Source organism: Vanellus vanellus (genome assembly GCF_965231255.1).
Source record: "Vanellus vanellus genome assembly, chromosome: 19".
Classification (NCBI taxonomy): Eukaryota; Metazoa; Chordata; class Aves; order Charadriiformes; family Charadriidae; genus Vanellus; species Vanellus vanellus.
This window is the reverse complement of record NC_138924.1, coordinates 5,288,670-5,306,727: the sequence shown is the minus strand read 5'-3', so window position 1 is coordinate 5,306,727 and position 18,058 is coordinate 5,288,670. Positions and strand designations below refer to the sequence as shown.

Sequence of the window (18,058 nt, the reverse complement as noted above, 5' to 3'; positions counted from 1 at the left end):
CCTCTCCTTCCCCTCGCATAACCCCGGCCCAGATGTGAAGCAACCAAGAGACACGGCGGGGCCAAAATGCAGCTACAGGGAGAGGCGCAGGACCAGCGCCGCACTCCGTTTGCAAATCCATCCCCAAACACTGAGCGTCAGCACACAGGAACCCTGTCCTGCAGCACAAATCTCCTTGTTTCACGTTTTTCCCTTGTTGCCAGCAACATCTGGGCCTCAGCCTGGCCGAAAACCCCCCGCTCGGGTCAAGGTCCAGACCCCGCGCTTCGCACCGCCGGCCTCCCCGCCGCAGGGATGCAGGATAGGTCCCTCTGCGCCGGGATTTCCCGGTGGGTGGAAGCTCAGGTCTCAGCTGTTCCCATCCCTCCCTGATAATTCCCGTTGTAATTATTTCCCTGAATTCCAGACGGCTGGAAGGCAAATAAAATAATAATAATAAATAATAAATAATAATAATAATAAATAATCCTCATTTATCAGCCGCCAGGGCGCAGGGAAGGCGAAGGCTGCCTGGGATGCAGCGGCGCTGGGGGAGAGGCGAGGGTGGACCGCTGCGCCCGTGGGGCCTCCTGCCCTCCCTGAAGGCTTCAGAGGAGAGGTGCCAAGTTGTGCGCAGCTCAGTCCCCGCTCACCCAGTCCCGCCGGGCTGGGAGCCGCCCCGCGCACCCCAAAACGGGCTGCGGAGCCGGGGGAGCGGGGTGGTCCTCACCCGGGGCTCGCTGCCCCGCGGAGCCTGGTGGGATCCGAGCCGCAGCGATGGGGGGCTCGAGCGATGCCATGCCCGAAAGCCAACGCCGCTTTCCCCCGAAGGATGGGCTTCGTCGCGGTGCAAATTTTCCCCCCTTTTTGTCAGAAACGCGATGCCCGTGGTATCCGTAAGGGACGGAGCTGCCCGCGGGGACAGGGAGGTGACACATGCTTCAGCCACAACGCATGGATTTATCTTTTTTTTTTTTTTTCCTCGTGCAAATCTGGATTTTACAGGCCCCAAAAAGGCTCGGGAAGGAGCCCGGAGCAGTTGCCATAAAGGCACCGTCCCACTGGAGGTCAGTGTTTCTCAAGAAATGGGGACCCGCCGCCTGCGCCCAAAACATGGGTGGCCCTGATGCAAAATATTTGCATTAACAAGATTTGGAAAGAAGAAAACCTCTTCCCTACGGTTAATTATTTAATTGGCTGATCTCTTTAAATTGCATTACAATGTAATTGGGAAGCTATTACTAGCCAAACATGGGCTGTGGGGGCCCAATTCTGCCCGAGGCGGCTCCGATCACCCTGCAAAGGGCCCGATGCTGCCGCCGCCGTGCCCGGGCTGTGCCACGCCAGGAGCACAGCAAAGGGCTGCCCGGGGCCGGACACCCTCCCCGTCTCCCACCCGGCCAAAAAACACCCCCTTCCCCTCTCCCCCCCCTCCCCGCAACACTGAGCTTTGGTGTCCGGCTGGAGGAGGTCCGAGCCCTGGATCCCAGCTCCCGAGTTTCTCTCTTAAATGACCTTTTTAATTTTTTTGCTGAGGAAAAACTCATGGACTGAATTTTTCGGTTTGCTTAGGAGAAAAAAGGGTCCTCAAAGAAATAAATCTCCCGGTTTTAAAGAAAGCCACGTCCTTCCTTCCCGTGGGTCTCACTGCCTCGGCATCAGGCAGTCTTCTACAAACCGTCCACGAAAACAGAAAAGGCCGGAACCGCGTCTAACGCTGAGAGCAACCAAAACGCGTGGAGCTTCGCTCTCATCTCCCCTTCAGTATCTCTTTTCACAGTTGTATTTTGGTGTGGGTTTTTTTTTAATCATAACTTTCTTTTTTCAAAGGGGCAGGGGCCACCCGCGAGCTCATCCCTTCTTTGCCAGCAACCCTTCACCTCCAGCAGCGGGGGGACGGCTCTCCCAGGACGGCAGGTCGGCTCAGGCATTGAGATCCAGCAAAAGAAAATCTGCCTTTGTCTTCTCTAAGCTGCTGCGCCGGAAAGCCCTTGCTCTGACCCTTCTGATGCGCTCACAGCTCAAAAGCTGCGCAAGACCCAGAGGTACTGCAGAAGAGAAGGGGACAAAGAAGGTGAAGCCCTGGGGAAACCGGGATTTTAAACCATGTATCTTTAGCCTCAAACTCTGTTGTCCCTGACTTTGGAGGCAAAGGAGAAACCGGGCCGGACGTCGCCATTGCCTTACGCGGAAAAGCGATGAACTGCAGCAACTGGGCAACCGAACGGCCGGCAGAAGTTGCCCCGCCATAGCGCAGTGCTGCTTGGGACAGGCCGGTCTGGTTGTTCCCTGCTTGCCTGATACACAGCAAATAAGGAGCTTGAGGCTGGAGTAGTACTGCAAAATATCTTCTGCTTCCCCGGGAGTCCTTGGGAAGGTGGCAGAGCAGATGGGAGCTGGACTACAGAGTTGTGCATGGGGCACTTGTGAAGTCCCTAGATAGCCGTTGGCTGGGTGAACTCTCCTTCTTGATCACGGTTTTCGTAATACAAATTCCCCACGACACTGATCCTAAATCCCTGAGCTTTCATCTGGCCTGGTTGGCTGATAGCACACTGGTCATTAAACAAAGCTTCTGTGAACAGGCTCCCAGGAGTTTGGCAGAAACCACCTGCAACAAACATGGGGGGACGAGCAAGTCCTCAGCGCAACCACTGAACTTTGGCTGCCAACAGCTGAACTTGGGCTAGCACCTCACAGGCTGAGAGAGTTGGGGGTGTTCAGCCTGGAGAAGAGAAGGCTCCGAGGAGACCTTATTGTGGCCTTCCAGTCCCTAAAGGGGGTACAGGAGAGCTGGGGAAGGATTTTTGCAAGGGCATGCAGTGATAGGATGAGGGGGAATGGCTTCAAACTGGAAGAGGGGAGATTTAGGTTAGATATTACAATGTAATTTTTCCCTGTGAGGGCGGTGAGCCCCTGGCGCAGGTTGTCCAGAGAAGCTGTGGCTGCCCCATCCCTGGAGGTGTTCAAGGCCAGGTTGGATGGGGCTTGGAGCAACCTGGGCTGGTGGGAGGTGTCCCTGCCCATGGCAGGGGGTTGGAACTTGATGATCTTCAAGGTTCCTCCAACCTAAACCGTTCTATGACTCTGTGATTAACACCACCGCCAGACCCTCCTGGGGAATCCTGAGCTTGAAGAGAAGAGAAGCACCTTTCAGGACAACGATCAGCCACAAGCCTCTTCCCACACACCCTGCATGACTGACCAAAGCTTCGAATCTTTTCTGTATCACTGAACACCCAGCCTGATGAAATGCCCAACACCAGTGCGGAGGAGGACCTGGCGCTCTGCAAGGAACCAACCACTTTGCAAAAGACGGTCATCCAGCAGGATGGATAATAGCGGTAAGGCTCTTGAAAAGCATCATGTCCTGCCCAAAACTGAATGAGTGATTAGAAAGAGCCTCTGCTCAGAGAGGATGCTCTAAGGAAGATGTCTGTCCTGGGAAGTCTAAATTGTCTTGGGAAGTCTAAATGGACCTCCAACCCCCTGCCCGAGGAGCAAAGCCACGGGTGACATCGCCAAGAGACGTGTTTCTGAAAACTGTCTGTGGGGACAGGCCATGTGGTGAGACGTGAAGGTGTCTCGGGCGGAGAGGAAATAAAACCATCCTAATCTGAGAATAAAAGATTTCCACCAATCTCACGCTTCCTTCGTTGCGGACAGCGCCGTCAGTCTTGCACTCCTCCAAAGCTGCGAGTTAAACTCCTTGCAGTCCAGATCGGGGAAAAAACAGTCCCGGAGCTGCGGGCACATCCGCGGGGAGCTCCGAGCCCAGCAGATGTAGGGGCTCATCGGGAGCGCCTGCGAGACAGCGAGCCCAGTGCTGTCACGGAGCAACAGCAACTTTGACTCCTACAACAAGCCCCAGCAATTGGACTCCCTTGGCAAATCATCCAAAATAAACAGCATCTGTTTTCACAGATGGAGAAAATTAAGACATACTAGCAACTTAGTTTGAAGTTATAAGGCCAGACATAAATAAATGAGAGGCAATCTTTCCATAAGATGGTGGCTCGATTACTGAGGATACAGACAGATGAACAGATCACCTTGGGGTGAGATAGGCTGTAACTTGCTACGCATCCACGAGACTGGAGTAACTGCTCATGTGTATCCTCTGAGCCCGAAGGAAACGAGAGGTAAGTGGTATTGCTGAAGGGATCTGCAGGGTAGGAGCACGCACATGGGCAGTTACTGCAAATTAGCTGATGCTCTGCAAGTTCACACCCTGATTTGCCTTATGGTAACTTTTTAATCTCCCTCCGTTACTGTCTGGCCTCCCTGGATTTACATAACTGTAAAAAAAATAAGAAAACAAGCGGAGAAGTGATGTGGCACGCTGGGAGCTTTCTTTGCAAGCCTATCCTCTCAGAAGTCAACTGAAGTGCATTGAAACCCACTACTTCAAAGCTTTTAAGACTATTTTATTGACTGGAAGGGAGATGATGGTAAGATAACTACATCTTGGAGCACCTTGACATGAAGGCTGGGAAACCCAGGCACAAAGCCGGAGACTCACCCAACACAAACACTGGTGTTTGAGCGCGCCAGGACGAGGAGCGGGAGCCAAAGGAAGGAGCAGGAAACAGTCTGCCATGGGCCCTTTGATTTTTCCCACCTCGTTCACCTTTCCCCAGGTTGGGCCACTCCGGTTAATGACCGACCGGGTTGCTGCGGACAGTTACTCAGAAGTTGAAATCATCCTTCCCCATGCAGAAACAAATGCTAAGGCTTTTTGGCACCTCTCTCCCATGAGCCTTTTCAAGCCAACAAAGTCTTCCCTCCGGTTCTACCTGATGCCAGAGCTCCCAGGTTTATACATAAACTAAGGCGCAATTTCAGGCTCTTGAAATACTTGGCATTTAGCTTTTAAGGAAGTCTGAAAAAGACAGTACTGTTATTGCCCAAAGTCCTGCTCCCCTTCCAGGAGGATCAAAGGGAGATGACTTGACTCTGAGCTTTGTAGCTGAAGGGATGAGGAGGACACTGTCCGTACGCTGCAGATTGAGTGCTGGATGAACCAGGTGATTTTCTCTGTCCTCTTTTTGGTCTATGAAGATGCCAAGGAAGAAAGATCTGAGCCAAATGCCTTCCCACAACTGGAAGGTTGTCAAAGGCCTTTCAGTGTTGTAAATCTCAATGGTTCTCGTTCTGTCTTGACCTTTCCATAGTGTAGGACAGCATTTCTGCATGGTCCGGAGTTGCGTGGGAGTCGTTCGATCTGTCTTGACTTTATGCAAAGCCTTTTCCTTGGGGCTGCCATTGCTGTGAGCTGTCAGTAGGCTGTGAAACAGGACAAGGCGGTGGGCAAAGACTGAACATTTCTTTTCTACAAGGCATCAGAGCCCTCACTCTCAAACCTGGCAGAGTCCTCTCGGGTGCGAATCTGTTCGGAGGTAAAGGCTGAAGAGCAGGTTGTGGCACAAAAGCCCAGCTGAGCCACCTCCTGAGGTCCACCTCACCTCACATAAGGCAACGAAAAATCACCATCACCCAAAGGGCGTATATTCTTCCAAGAATCTCCCCAGAGTGAATAAAGATATCGGAGATCAAGCGCTCCAGAGATCCCACCCACCAACACTACAGAGGTCACACAAGAACTGGGCTTTTGGGACATTTTAAAGCAGCCTCTCCAGAAATCTCCAGGGAGGGAGGAAAGGTCAGTCAGCTCCAAGAGCTCCCGAGTGGCCAAAAAGCCTCTTTTATAGTTAGTCCGGGAATCATCTCAGCCTGCAACTCTGCTTATGAGTAGCACTCAGGCTGTCCTTGTTTATCAGCTCTGTACCTGCCACGAGATCGTTCTCTGATCAGACCTCCTGCAAGCTTTCTAAAAGGGTGAAAAAAGAAAGCAGATGATGAAAAGAAAGGAACGACATCTCTAAAAGCCATCTGCAACTCCCAGCACAATCTACCTAGTCTTTAGCCAGTTACCGGTCCTGGAAAAGCTCCAAGAATGAAGTGATGAGGTTGCTCTAGAGACATAGAGGCTGCAGGAGAAGACATCGAGAACGTTCCTTCGGGGTTGTATGCAGATGTGCAGTCCTAGACGGCACGGGCCGGGGCTGGCAGCAGTGAAAGGCAGCGAGAACAACCCTTCTCATTTTCACTTTCATGTACTGTCGAAAAGACAAGAAAAAATAGGGACAATGGAAACCAGATCGCATCCGACACCCCGAGGACAAAACTTGAGACTTCATCTGCCCGAGCGACAAGGGTTGGGAGCACGGGGAACGGACCTCTTCACCCTAACTGCCACGCTCATTACGATACAGCATCCTCCTCCTTCGAGTTCCCTGCAGCCCTTTTCGTCTGTGCCCGGAGGCACGTCTGTGAAAACGGCCCCGGGGAAGAGCAAAACGAGCTACCCAACCGCAGCCAGATGAGCGCCCGCCCTCCGGCACCCCCGTGCCCCGCTCCCCGCGTTTCTCTGCCGGCCGCCGGCCGAGGAGGTGCAGGACATTTCTGCTCCCTCCCCTCCCTTTTCCCTCTCTCTTTCCACATTTTGAGGGCCTGCCAGGAAGGGAAGGTTTGAAGGATTTCTCCTTCCCTTTCCTCCTGGCCCAGCCACTCCAAAATAAACAGCCCCCAGCAAAGAAACACAGTACTGCTTAATAAATTCACCCTGCGAGGATAGAGATTTCATAGAGGAAGGGATTATTTCCAAGGGTTCTAAGATAATTACATGGGTAACTAGGAAGAGTTCAAGAAAACAGTTTGAATTTTCTTATCAGTTTCCCATAGCTTGGAGCAAAAAGAAAATAAAATGCTCTACTGTAATCAAATCATGTTTTCTGAAGCCCTCTGTTGGCAAGTACACCATTTCTTCACCACTTCCCTTAAAACAGAAATACTTAGAAGAAAACGACAGCCTTTCGAAATGCAAAGAAGTGGGGCCCAAAAGCCCCACGGCAGCTGCTCCACAGTACATCCTCACCTGGCGGGAACAAGACGCCATGTTAAAAAAAATACCCCCTCTCCCACTGAAGGACAAACCTCCTCTGGTTGACTGCGGGGCAGGAGCGGGCCCACGGCCAGTACCGGTGGCACGGAGGTGCTCACCTGGTGCTAACCTATTCCTGCACCCAAGGATACAACAAACAAGGATTTCTCCCATTAACTCAGCAAACGCCACGTAAAACCTCACCCTTGCTACAGCTTCCAACTCAACCGAGAGTAGCTATTTACCAGCAGGGGCAGCGGTGACACACAGGTATGCCCCAGTGCTGACCAGTAAGGGTCTATGGGAACACGCAGCATACGCTTCTCCTTCTGAAAAGGAGATTTTAGACATTCTTTTGAAGGGCTACCAATCAAGCTATTACGGAAGATCCAACTATCGCCATGGAAGACCGTAAGTATCTGCTCCCGACTTCTGAGATGCATCTTTGCGGTTTTGGTTGCCTCCCTAGCTTCCCAAAAATAAACTTTCAGAGGTTTAGGCTTGAGAGACAGTCTGTTTTACCCTCCACGCATGCTTCTGAGCTACAATGAACCCTCTCCAGCTTCTTCTGCACCAGGTCTGTGCTTTCACAATTATAATGAATCTTTTGCTTACGACCATGTGTGTCATTTTAGCAGTTCAGTGCCGACACCACCACACCTAAAGAAAAATGCAGGTTATAAATATACAAATTAACCAACACGAGGCATAGCACTTTAAAAGCGTAGATGCTTAGTATCGAGCTTAAAATTATTAGGGTCAAATTATACAAGATAACGCCATTTATAGCAAGCAACAGTTTGACCAGTCATTAAATAGTAAGGGAAAAAAAAGTGTTAAACCTAGAACCTTTACGCCATGTGGAATAACCTGTCACAGACGTCTCAAAAGCAGAAAACACACATTTATAAAGAAACGAAGGCATTAAATAGCATTTCCGATATATTTTGAAGAGGATCCCACCCACTCCTGCAGAACGAATCGCAGCTAAAGATGGCAAAGACACACAGCGAACACGAACACGGACTTGGGCCAAGTGCCACGCTGCAGCACGGTGCCGGAGCGCGACAGCGGCCGGATGGATCCCGCCACGGGCTGGCAGGGAGGAAGCGCGCCGGGAAAGCCCAGCCCCACTCCCTGCTCTCTGGGACAGCCAGCCAGACCTCCTGGGACAGAACTACAGCAAATTTCCAGCCTGACCCTCCGAAACTCCTCGTGCCAGGCTGAACATCCCCGAATCGACGGGAAAGTCAGCCTACGAGGAGGCACACAGCACACGAGCTTGCAGCCGGGTAGGAAAAAAGATGTACGTACTGCAGGAGACGATGTAAATAGATGAAGGTCCCTTAAAATAACCTGCAATTCACAGTTCAAAAATCAGACACGAGCACGCCAGGTTAAACAGCAGCGCACAGGCAAGCGCACACACACACGCTCCTCCTGAAGCCCGGAGTATGCAGCTAGAGATTTATTCTACTGCTTTTTAAAATATAATTCCACTGATGGATCACAACACCTTTTCCTTACCAAACTTCAAATTCTAGACTCCGTAGATACTGAGCATAGTTATAGGAACACGTCATAAGGCACTAGAAGAGGAACTTGTCTTTTTATATAAAGTATCTGTAAAAATAGTGAGCCAAATACCTGGGAAAATTATTTTACATTTTCATTTTTTAATCTAAAGCATTTCTGACCTCAGATGACGTCTTTAATCTGATTTTTTAAAAATAGCTAATATATTGTTATGGTGCTCAGAACAATCCCCTTTCAGTCTCAGACCCCAAATACATCTTTTCTGTCCGCGAAGCCAGGTGTGCACCTCCCACGGACCGCAGCAGGAATCATCACGCTTGAATTTCACTGGAAAAAGGATATAGTTTGGAAACGTGACACTTCAATGTTCCAGCTATTGACAACACTTCCACCCCCCCTAGAAATTGATACAGAAAAAGTAAATTTTCCTCCCCTGGACAAACACAGATCCCACCGAACCCAGCCCCTTCCTTCCCCTGGACATCACTGGAACAGAACCACCAATGTAAATGTTTGCTGCTTGGACTCAGGTCTCACCTTAATAAAGACAGCCCACGCGTAATTGTGTTTGTATAAAAGATATTTACTTCAATTATCACACCTAGGGTGCTAGTGAATAATAATAATAATAATACATCGTGTGAGTTTCATACAGTGATATTGCTTCTCCATATCATATAGGGACCGTTGTACAGTGCTGAGAACAAACATTATATGGCTAACCAAACAAAGACAGAAGAAACAATGCCATTCTGCTGACGGAGGGAGCGCTGCCCTGCTACTGCCAGCCATATAAACTCTTACTTTTATGTTTAAACAAATACCAAGAAATAAAATGTTACAAAAGATGAGTCACAGCAACACAATGTGGGCTTCTCAAAGCTACTTGTACAAAAAAAATGACACTTTTTTTTTTTTTTTTGGTCAATTGGGTCTTTGTGAGGATTTTTTTTTTTTTTTAAATCTGTGATTGTGAATATAACAAACAAGCTCTAAAAACATCTAAGACTTAGTGCGTTACAGAAAAAATATAAAATACTGCTAAAAATGTAAGACACCACAATACACTGGGGTAAAAACTGAGCTTATTATTAAAAAAAAAAAAAAAGTTCTCAGGAAAAAGTACACCACTTTCTGTTTGAGTTCATCTTGTGCTGTGTTAGTAGTCGGGGCATTTCAAAGGTCTGCCCATTATCATGGCAAGTAGTTATTGCACAAATGCAAAGAGTTAATTTTTTAATAAAAAAAAAAAAATGAAAAGGGACATGAAGGAAACAATAAAAAAAAAAAAAAAAAAAAAAAGAACATCCCATCCCCACCCCCATCCCCCCCCGCCAGCCTCCATCTGCTTTGGAATTAATGTCCAAATTCGTACATTTGACATTCTCGCAGCGTTTCCAGCGAGTGGGGCGCACGGTGCCCGCTTTCGGAAAAGGAAGGGTAGAAAATGCTTTTCAACACAGAAATGCATAGAGGATTCTGACAGGAACAACCTTTTTGTTTTGCAGAGGTTATCCAATAGTTACCGTAGGGCTTTTTGTTGTTGTTGTTGGTTTGTTTTTTTTTTTTATTTTCAGACCATGCCAGAAGGAAAGAACCTCACGTGGGAAATTCATCTGATGGTTTTTAGTGGGACACCCTCGAAAGGCAAAGTGCAAATTTGCTTCCAAATCCACAGAAGTGGCGATGTGCCCTGCAACTAGCTCGGCGCCTTCCGCCTTTGCCCGCCGTAAGGTTTTATTGCGGGGCCGGCGGCTTCAGCGCCGAGCGGAGGCCCTTTGCGTCGTCCCTGGCGCAGACACGCACGCGCCCCTGCGCCGAGCCGGGGGAATTTCTAGCGCAACGGCTTTCGATTTGGCCTACGCGGCTTTTCTCTCGCTCGCTGGCAAAGCGATACCTAGCCAGGGACAGCCTGTCTGAACGTGTTTCGACACTGCAAGAAAACTAAACAACTCCTCCGTGACAAAGATCAGTTCACAACGTGTATTTCCAGAGTTCACACCAGGAAAAGTTGCTGCTGCACGCGGTGATTTTTTTTTTCTCTCTCTCTTTTTTTTTTTTTTTTTTCCTTGACCAACTTTGAATGAGAAGAAAATCAGCTCTGAATTCAGAAATTCAAACATATGCCAACAAAGATGAACATCACAGGAAACCAGTCTCTCATTTTAAATTAACACTCTTGAGTAAATCACAATGTACTTTGACAAAGGGGCACTGCGTCTTCATGAAATTCTCAGTAGAGGCTCTAGGAGGCTAAGGGTATTTTCTCTCTCTGTATATGTTAAGTCTCTTCTCTCACAACTGAGGCTTCTTATTCTCAGTCCTAAATTATTTTTAAAACTATTTAAATAATATTATTTATTAGGCATTTAGATAAAATACTTTTTAAAAAAAAAATGATTGCTCTAGAAAACACAACAGGGGCACAATGATATGGATACTATGACGAGCCAACACCACCCTGCTCCATCGCTGGGATAGCCCAAACTTTCTCCAACGTCCGTTTAGGGGATATGTATACTCCTGTTGTGTTTATATCAAACAAAAACAAACCTCAAAAAAAGAAACTGTTAAAATTAATCTCATAAATAGGAAACACTAGATTGTTTTCCTGATTACAAACCACCTTTACATATTTCACCTTATGATGCTGTAGAGAGAGCAAGCTTGCAAAAGAGCACACAAGCGCTGGTAAGGGCTGAGGATGCCGGTGGGCGAAAGCCTGTTCTTTACAAGACCAAATTAAGACTGGAATGACTTTACGGTGCCTCGCCACGCAGAGACAGTGCGGCTCTGGGCACGGAAATGAAGACCGCATGTATTACTAATGGCACAAAAGGACACGGTCGCAGTTAGCGATGGCCGAAGTCCACGAGTGTTTCTTGAATGCTGACAGACCTACGAGTACGGCGGGTGAGACTGAGCCTTACGAGCATGAACGCCGGTGGGTGCCGGTGGACTTTCTAACCCGAGAGCCCACCATGCTGCTGGAGCCAACCCAGAGGGAGATTTTTTTTTTTCCTTCCCAGGAACCTGAATTCTCTTAAACTAGAGCTCGCGCTCGCCTGCGTGTGGCAGCCGGGACGCGAACCTCCGAACGCAGAACGAGAATTTCTATTGCACAAAGACTTGCCGCACAGTGTCTGAAGGGCTCGTTAGCAAAGGGGCAACTCGCGTCGGGCCACTGAAACGCTCCTCGATCGGTGTTTGTTCCCCCCCCCCCCCCCCCCCATCCCCAATGAAAAGCGGCTGTGAATGCTGCAATCTAGATCACTGTGCTTTAGATTATTCTCCATGAAGAGATTAGGAAATAAGGCACATAGCTTTCCAAGTACAGAAAGTTTACTAAATAGTACATTTTAGGAAAACCTAAAAACTGAACGGGAAATGCAGTAACATACAGGATTTCGATGGCATGCCTACTGAATGAAAATAAAATAATTTCAAGCTAAACTAAAATCTTTCCCCCGCAGAAAAAACCCCAAGATGCGTGATCTCCATCTCTCTAGAGGAAGCGAGAAGGAAATGGAAGCCCCGATCAAGGAAAAGAAAAGTACGACGCAGATGCGACCTTGCTTATTCCCTGCACACCTCCTTTATGAGCCAGATGCTGAAGTACTCCCTGTATAGCCTGCACCAGCATCCAGAGGTAACTAGGTACTTTGGAAACACTTTTAAAGCTAGTAATAATTTACCCACATATAAATAATACATCAAAATAGCACTAAGGGTCTAATGCAAGCTAACAAAAGCCAGAGAAATCTGATTGAAAGACTGACTGTAGAAAATATTGTGTCTAGTTACTTGGAGATAAGATTGTACTTCAGAGCAAGTCAAGTGCCAAGTTTTATCTCTTCTCTTGAAAACACAGGCGCTCACCTACTAAGAGGAACTGCGTAACACAGAATTTCTATTTCATTCCTAAGAATACTCGAATTTTCAGGTTAGAGAGAGCAAGAACGAACTGCCTGCTTTAATTTGAAACTCGGCTTCATTTACCGATCAGCTGGTTTTGCAATTGTGTTAAATACGTCTTTCCTGTTCACCTTCCCGCTGTACAGAGACACGGGAGAGTATTTCACACGTGCGACTATCTGGCACATTAACTTCTGCAGGCGGTACCCACGCAAAACCTACAGGCCAACTGTCATGGCACGGTGCGCACGAGGTCTGGCCCTTCCTTTCAAATTACTTGGCTTTTGCACAGCTCAGACCCTTGGAATTATTTTTATGTATTCTGAACATGATCTTCCCCCTCCTCGCTAGCTAAACCCGCGTATCTCGAACCAATCGATCTCTCAGACGGCCAATCCCCTCTTTACAACAGGGAACTTATCTGACAAGTGCGAAAATGGCATCCTCTATGCATTAAAGCACATATTGGTTTTAAGCCCTCACTCACCGACGCCCCACGTGATTTCGCAAATTTGGCCGTAGCAATTCTAGGGCACCATTAAGACCAAGCACGCAAATACTACGTATACAGGGGGGCTTCTCCATACTGGAATCATGTACATATACACCTTTAACGACTCCTAAAACCGCACATTTATTACCCGCATAGACAGAAGAGGATAACGCAACTTAACGCTGTTATTCTTGTTATCACCAGAGAGACTGCGCTGTTATGAACATTACCACAGAATTACACAGTAACTATGCAGAAAGCAGGTATGTCACCGTAACAGCGGGAAATTCCTGGCACGACTCTCCATTTCCAAGGATCTTTGGATGAAGATTGTACTACGTAGCACAAATATCTCTAAAATTCAAACAAAAAGTCAAAGACACGACCTCATGGGGCCTTTAGGCATCTCACTTTTGCTGTACTGTTTCCTGCACTATCTCGTTCTGGTTAAGAATTCGGTCGTTCTCCGCACTTGGCTGTTTCAAAATACAAAGCAACTGAAATGATACTATGAAACCAACAGTTTTAATAATAAGAAATCAACAGAACTGTGGCAAACGTCTGCTAACATCGCTGTGAGTAAAGCAGGCATGAAAACCGGCAGCACTTGTCCTTCATAGAACAGGACACGGAAAAATTCAGTAATCGTATTAACTTTTTTAAAAGGAGGCGTTACTTTTGAAGGCACTTTAGTGCCAGAACATGTTTAGGAATAGCCATGAAAAATCGAGCCCGGGAATCAGATGAGGGATTTTTTTTTTTTTTTTTTTCCATTGACAAAATAGTTGTAGGAACACAGACTTCACAGACAGGCAAGGACTTTGGGTTTGACACGGAGCGCCCAGGTTTTGGGAAAAGCGGGTGTGACGCCTCCTTGGCTGCACCAGAGGATGCCGGTGAGGAGGCTCACGAATAAAAGTTCAAGGAATGACCTTCTCCAACTGAAGAATGACCTTACAGCTAATAATTTATATTAAATATGCCACAGTACCACTTGGCTGGGGGGAAATCATCCCTGAGGAGAGAGATGGCACCACTTACACACCTATTTTTAAGGCTTTTTGAAAACTTAAGTGCACAGGCCTAATGCTAGCCTTCTCCAAAAGGATAAATTTCACCTTTAGAACATAAAAACTTTTTATCCTTGCATATTAACAGGGTAGGTATAGTACATGATCTGGTCACGTAGGACAAATCAGTCCCTAGGCTTAGCATAAAGGGCTTTTCTTGCTATAAAGTTCATTATTAACTATATTTTATATATGGCATAGTCAATATATCCCATAAAAGGCTTGGGGAGGAAATAACAAATCGGTGAAACAATATTTCTATATTTTAGAGTTCAAATATGTATGTGAAGGAGACAGGGACTGGTAAGTCACTTTTCAAACTAAGAAGGTTGAGCCAGAAAAGAAATTCAGGTCTTGTGCTTTCCATGCCAGTGATTCTCCTTGCAATGTAAAACTATCCGGCAAAATTTAAAGCTGCTGGGAAAAAATATTATGTTTGTACAGAATTTTAAAATCCCGTCTTCTTTAAAAAATAAATCGATTGTATATGCAACACAAAGGAAGAAAAAGGTGATGTTCAATCAGTGGGGCAACAGAAAGTGCAAGGGGCAAGCGGCAGGCCAACATAGGAGCGAACCGAATACCGCTTTGCAGCTGTTTTATCTGCGTGAGTTAAATTTAGGAATACGAGGCTCTAAGCAGCTTGTCTCTTCAGGGCCAAAACCGCCACTCGCTCACGGGAAAGGCTTGATTTTGGTTTTAGTGACCGTTAAATCAGGTTAAATTAGCCCCCACCTAAGAACCAACTTTTCTTCTTCTCCTCCTATGTTTCTGATAGTCTTCAAGGAAACGCTCACAGCTCAGCCACGCGCAGCGGCTTTAAGACAGCGACTACCTTAGGATACGTGCACCGGGTGAAGAGGAAAGAAGAGGTAATTTAAGAAACTCACTTGTTAGAAAGAGACACAAATGAAGCAAAATTAGTGCCCTCCATCTGCATATTAAAAAATGTCACCGCTTTACTTGCGGTTTGCAACAAATCGCTAAGATTACTGATCTCTCCGCAACCTTGCTAAAGGCACTAGTCCAGATTACTGCGACATTTCAGTTGAAATAAACTATTTTGCATTCAAGTGCAAAGAAGTGTCCAAAACCAATTACTTTTTTCCTGTATTCTCATAATTTACATATGGTCAAAATGTTGGGGTTTTTTTCCCGTTTCTAACCTGCCCTATTTTTGCCAGGAGCATTTTTATTTCATATAAGTTTTAAGAATACTTGAAATTAATAATTTTAAGATGGAAAATGACAGGCTTATGACGGCAGCTGTGCTAGTGGGGACTGCAATCACTGTTTGCATTTTCCATTATTTCATTACATTATTTTGTCAGATTTCCCTCAATCCTATTTTATGTGAATTCATCAGCTTTGTAGTTTGAATTGCCACTGGAATGATGCACTTCTCTAACTTACTATTTCTCCCATTAAAGGACCGAAAATAGCCACTTTTAAGTAATTGGATCAGAAAATATTGCATAGAAATCTGTCGTGTTCACGAACCCCCTTCTCTACACCATTCCCATACGAACAAGTTACATAAAAATAACGCAAAGATCTTCCACCTAATGAGAAAGGCACATACATTTTTTTTTCTTTTTAACGTAAGATAGATCTTTCCTATCACAGCAAGGAGTTATTACTAAAGGACTCACTAATCCATGATATGGGCAGAGCGCACTGATACAGGCTCCTTTGAAGCGTGGCTCTATTTATAGGCATTTTACAGACGAATAAATAAAATGGTAACATTTTATGGCATCAACAGCAATTGTAATTAAAAGCATTTCTGTCAATAAACGTGCAATTCTGTTGTCTGAAATCTGTATCTTCAAAAATGGAAGCGTATCGACAATCCCACTGTATGACCCCTTTGCCGAGAGATACTCTTCCCTGGCTTTTAGCAAAGTGCTACACTTTTTTCCTTCCCTAACCATCCAGAGAGAAAAAACGACAATCCTAACCGCAGTATAAAGGTATTTCCATTAAAATAGCCTGGGCCCTTCATCCACAGCCTTAGTAAGAGCATGGAACTGGAAACAGAAAGAGAAAATAAAACCGCTTGTAACGAACCTCAGGGAAAAACAGACTCTGGCATTACAGATTTTCTGAAAACTGCCTGTGCCTTTATCCATCAGGAAAAGAAGTGCCAACAGCGAGGGCTCTGTTGCCACGCACTGCGCTCTACAAAACGACAGCCCCGTGAGATGAGCCCCACGTCACACGCGCCTGAGTAACGCCTTTTCCCTTCCCGTGTCATCAGGGACCCAAGAGGGTAAAAAGCCACCGTGCTACTCTTTGGCGTTTCTCCTACAGCTTTTTATCCTTTTCTTTGAATTAAGTAAAGAAAGTTATTCCGATACACATTTTCCTAAAAGCGTTACTTCCAAATGCCGCACTTGATCAGAAATATAGCCAAAAATATTTCAGCGTTGCTGAAGTTGAGACTCCAAACTGGGGAGGTTTCTGCCAGTTTGGAAAGCCAGTAGGTAACTCATCTCCGACAAGAGAATCTCAGCAGTAGTTGAAGCTAATCCATTCGACTTTCCACTGAAACAGAAAAGCAGCTGTGACCTTGGCTAAAAACCGGGAACAAACAGCTGGGAACATCACTTAACATCTCTGAGCTCGATCTGAGGGGCTTTGTCTGCCCGTGCCCTTAAATAAGGTGGTGGACCAAGGAACCCAAAGTGACTCCCGGCAGGAGGGCCCGGGTCACTCCAACAGCATCTCAGCAGGCTAATCCACATTCAACGCAGATCATTAAATATGAAACAACAAAAGGAGCTAAGCCATTAATAAAGTGCCAAAAATATAGGAAATACTGACAGCATTTTATTTGATTAATTTTATAATAGATACCAATGACAACCCTTGGCAGGATGGAGTGACTTCTGACTTATGAATGCTGTCTTTATCCAGCAAAATTACATGACTCAAATGTAATAATGGAGCTTAGAATTAACAGTTAGTGTTATAAAAAGAAAGATTTCCTCTAGGGCAAGCTACAGATATGCTTTTTAAAAATCATTACAGCATTAAAAACTGGGCAGATGCTAAGGAATCCTAAAGAACTAGTGGACATCTGAAAAGCAAAACAAAAATAAACAGGAAAAAAAAAAAGATATAAGTTTCAAGGCACTTACGTATTGCTTATTAAGAAGAGAGATTGACCTTAAGTGCTGCATTCGCGTTCAACCTGTGAATACAGTTCTGCTGTCGTATAATGCAGCAAGAGCTCTCAGTAAGCATCATGGAATGCAATCATATAGACACAGGCACAAGGACAGTTTGGGGAATATTAATTTAAAAAAAATCGTCAAACAGAAAAAAACCCTCACTATCGAGAAAGCCGAGAGTAACCACTTGACTGCATCAAGCACCTGGATCTCCAATCAGCAGACAAGGACAGCAGAAAGACCGGCAAGCGTATTGCCTAGAATTAATAAAAAAACCCAACCTGAAACAAACAACAACAAAGAAAAAAAATTAAAGAACATAAGAAAATATCTGCATCTTCTAGTCAGAAGTTTTGCTTCTTGGCTAAAGACGCATCTTGTTTTGACTTGTATTAAGGTATGCGTATTTTTACCAGGACGTGCATTTATCGATGGAGCTGTGCTTTGTAAGTCAAACCAGGACATTGTACAGATACAGAGAGGTAACACTTTGCTTCACCACGTTCTTTCCCTCGCTGGCCGTTCCCACAGACTAACTGCACTCCAGATAAGAAGCCGTAACCGCTTCCAGCACGTGCTGTCACGTACTGGTGTCTGTTATTAACAAATTGTCTCCTCAGCTCGTAACAGAAAGGGGCAGTTGCTCTCTCTGTTTCTCAATTTTAGTTTTGCATCACAAGTCCCCAATTACCCAAGGAGGTATCCTGAAACAGCTAGCAGTAAAAATAGGAAATGAATCCCTGCCTTTCAGCCTCCTAGAGCCTTCTTTTCTTAATCATGAAAAGGATTGATTTTAGTGTACTGATTCTTAATTTGTGAAAACTTGCGCTAAGTGCTGCTGTTGCATGGTAAGAGACTGTAAATGAAATACAAAGTTCTAAAACATCATGCAAGAAATGTGGTTTCACATCTTACAGTCAAAAATCCTACTAATGAATTAATACAA

General features: G+C 46.1%; 1 protein-coding gene across 1 annotated transcript in view; it reads right to left on the bottom strand.

Moving 5' to 3' along the window:
• Positions 1–18,058, bottom strand: part of CUX1 (cut like homeobox 1) — a 285,607-nt gene that overhangs the window by 14,326 nt on the left and 253,223 nt on the right. The gene's annotated exons all lie outside the window — the stretch shown is intronic.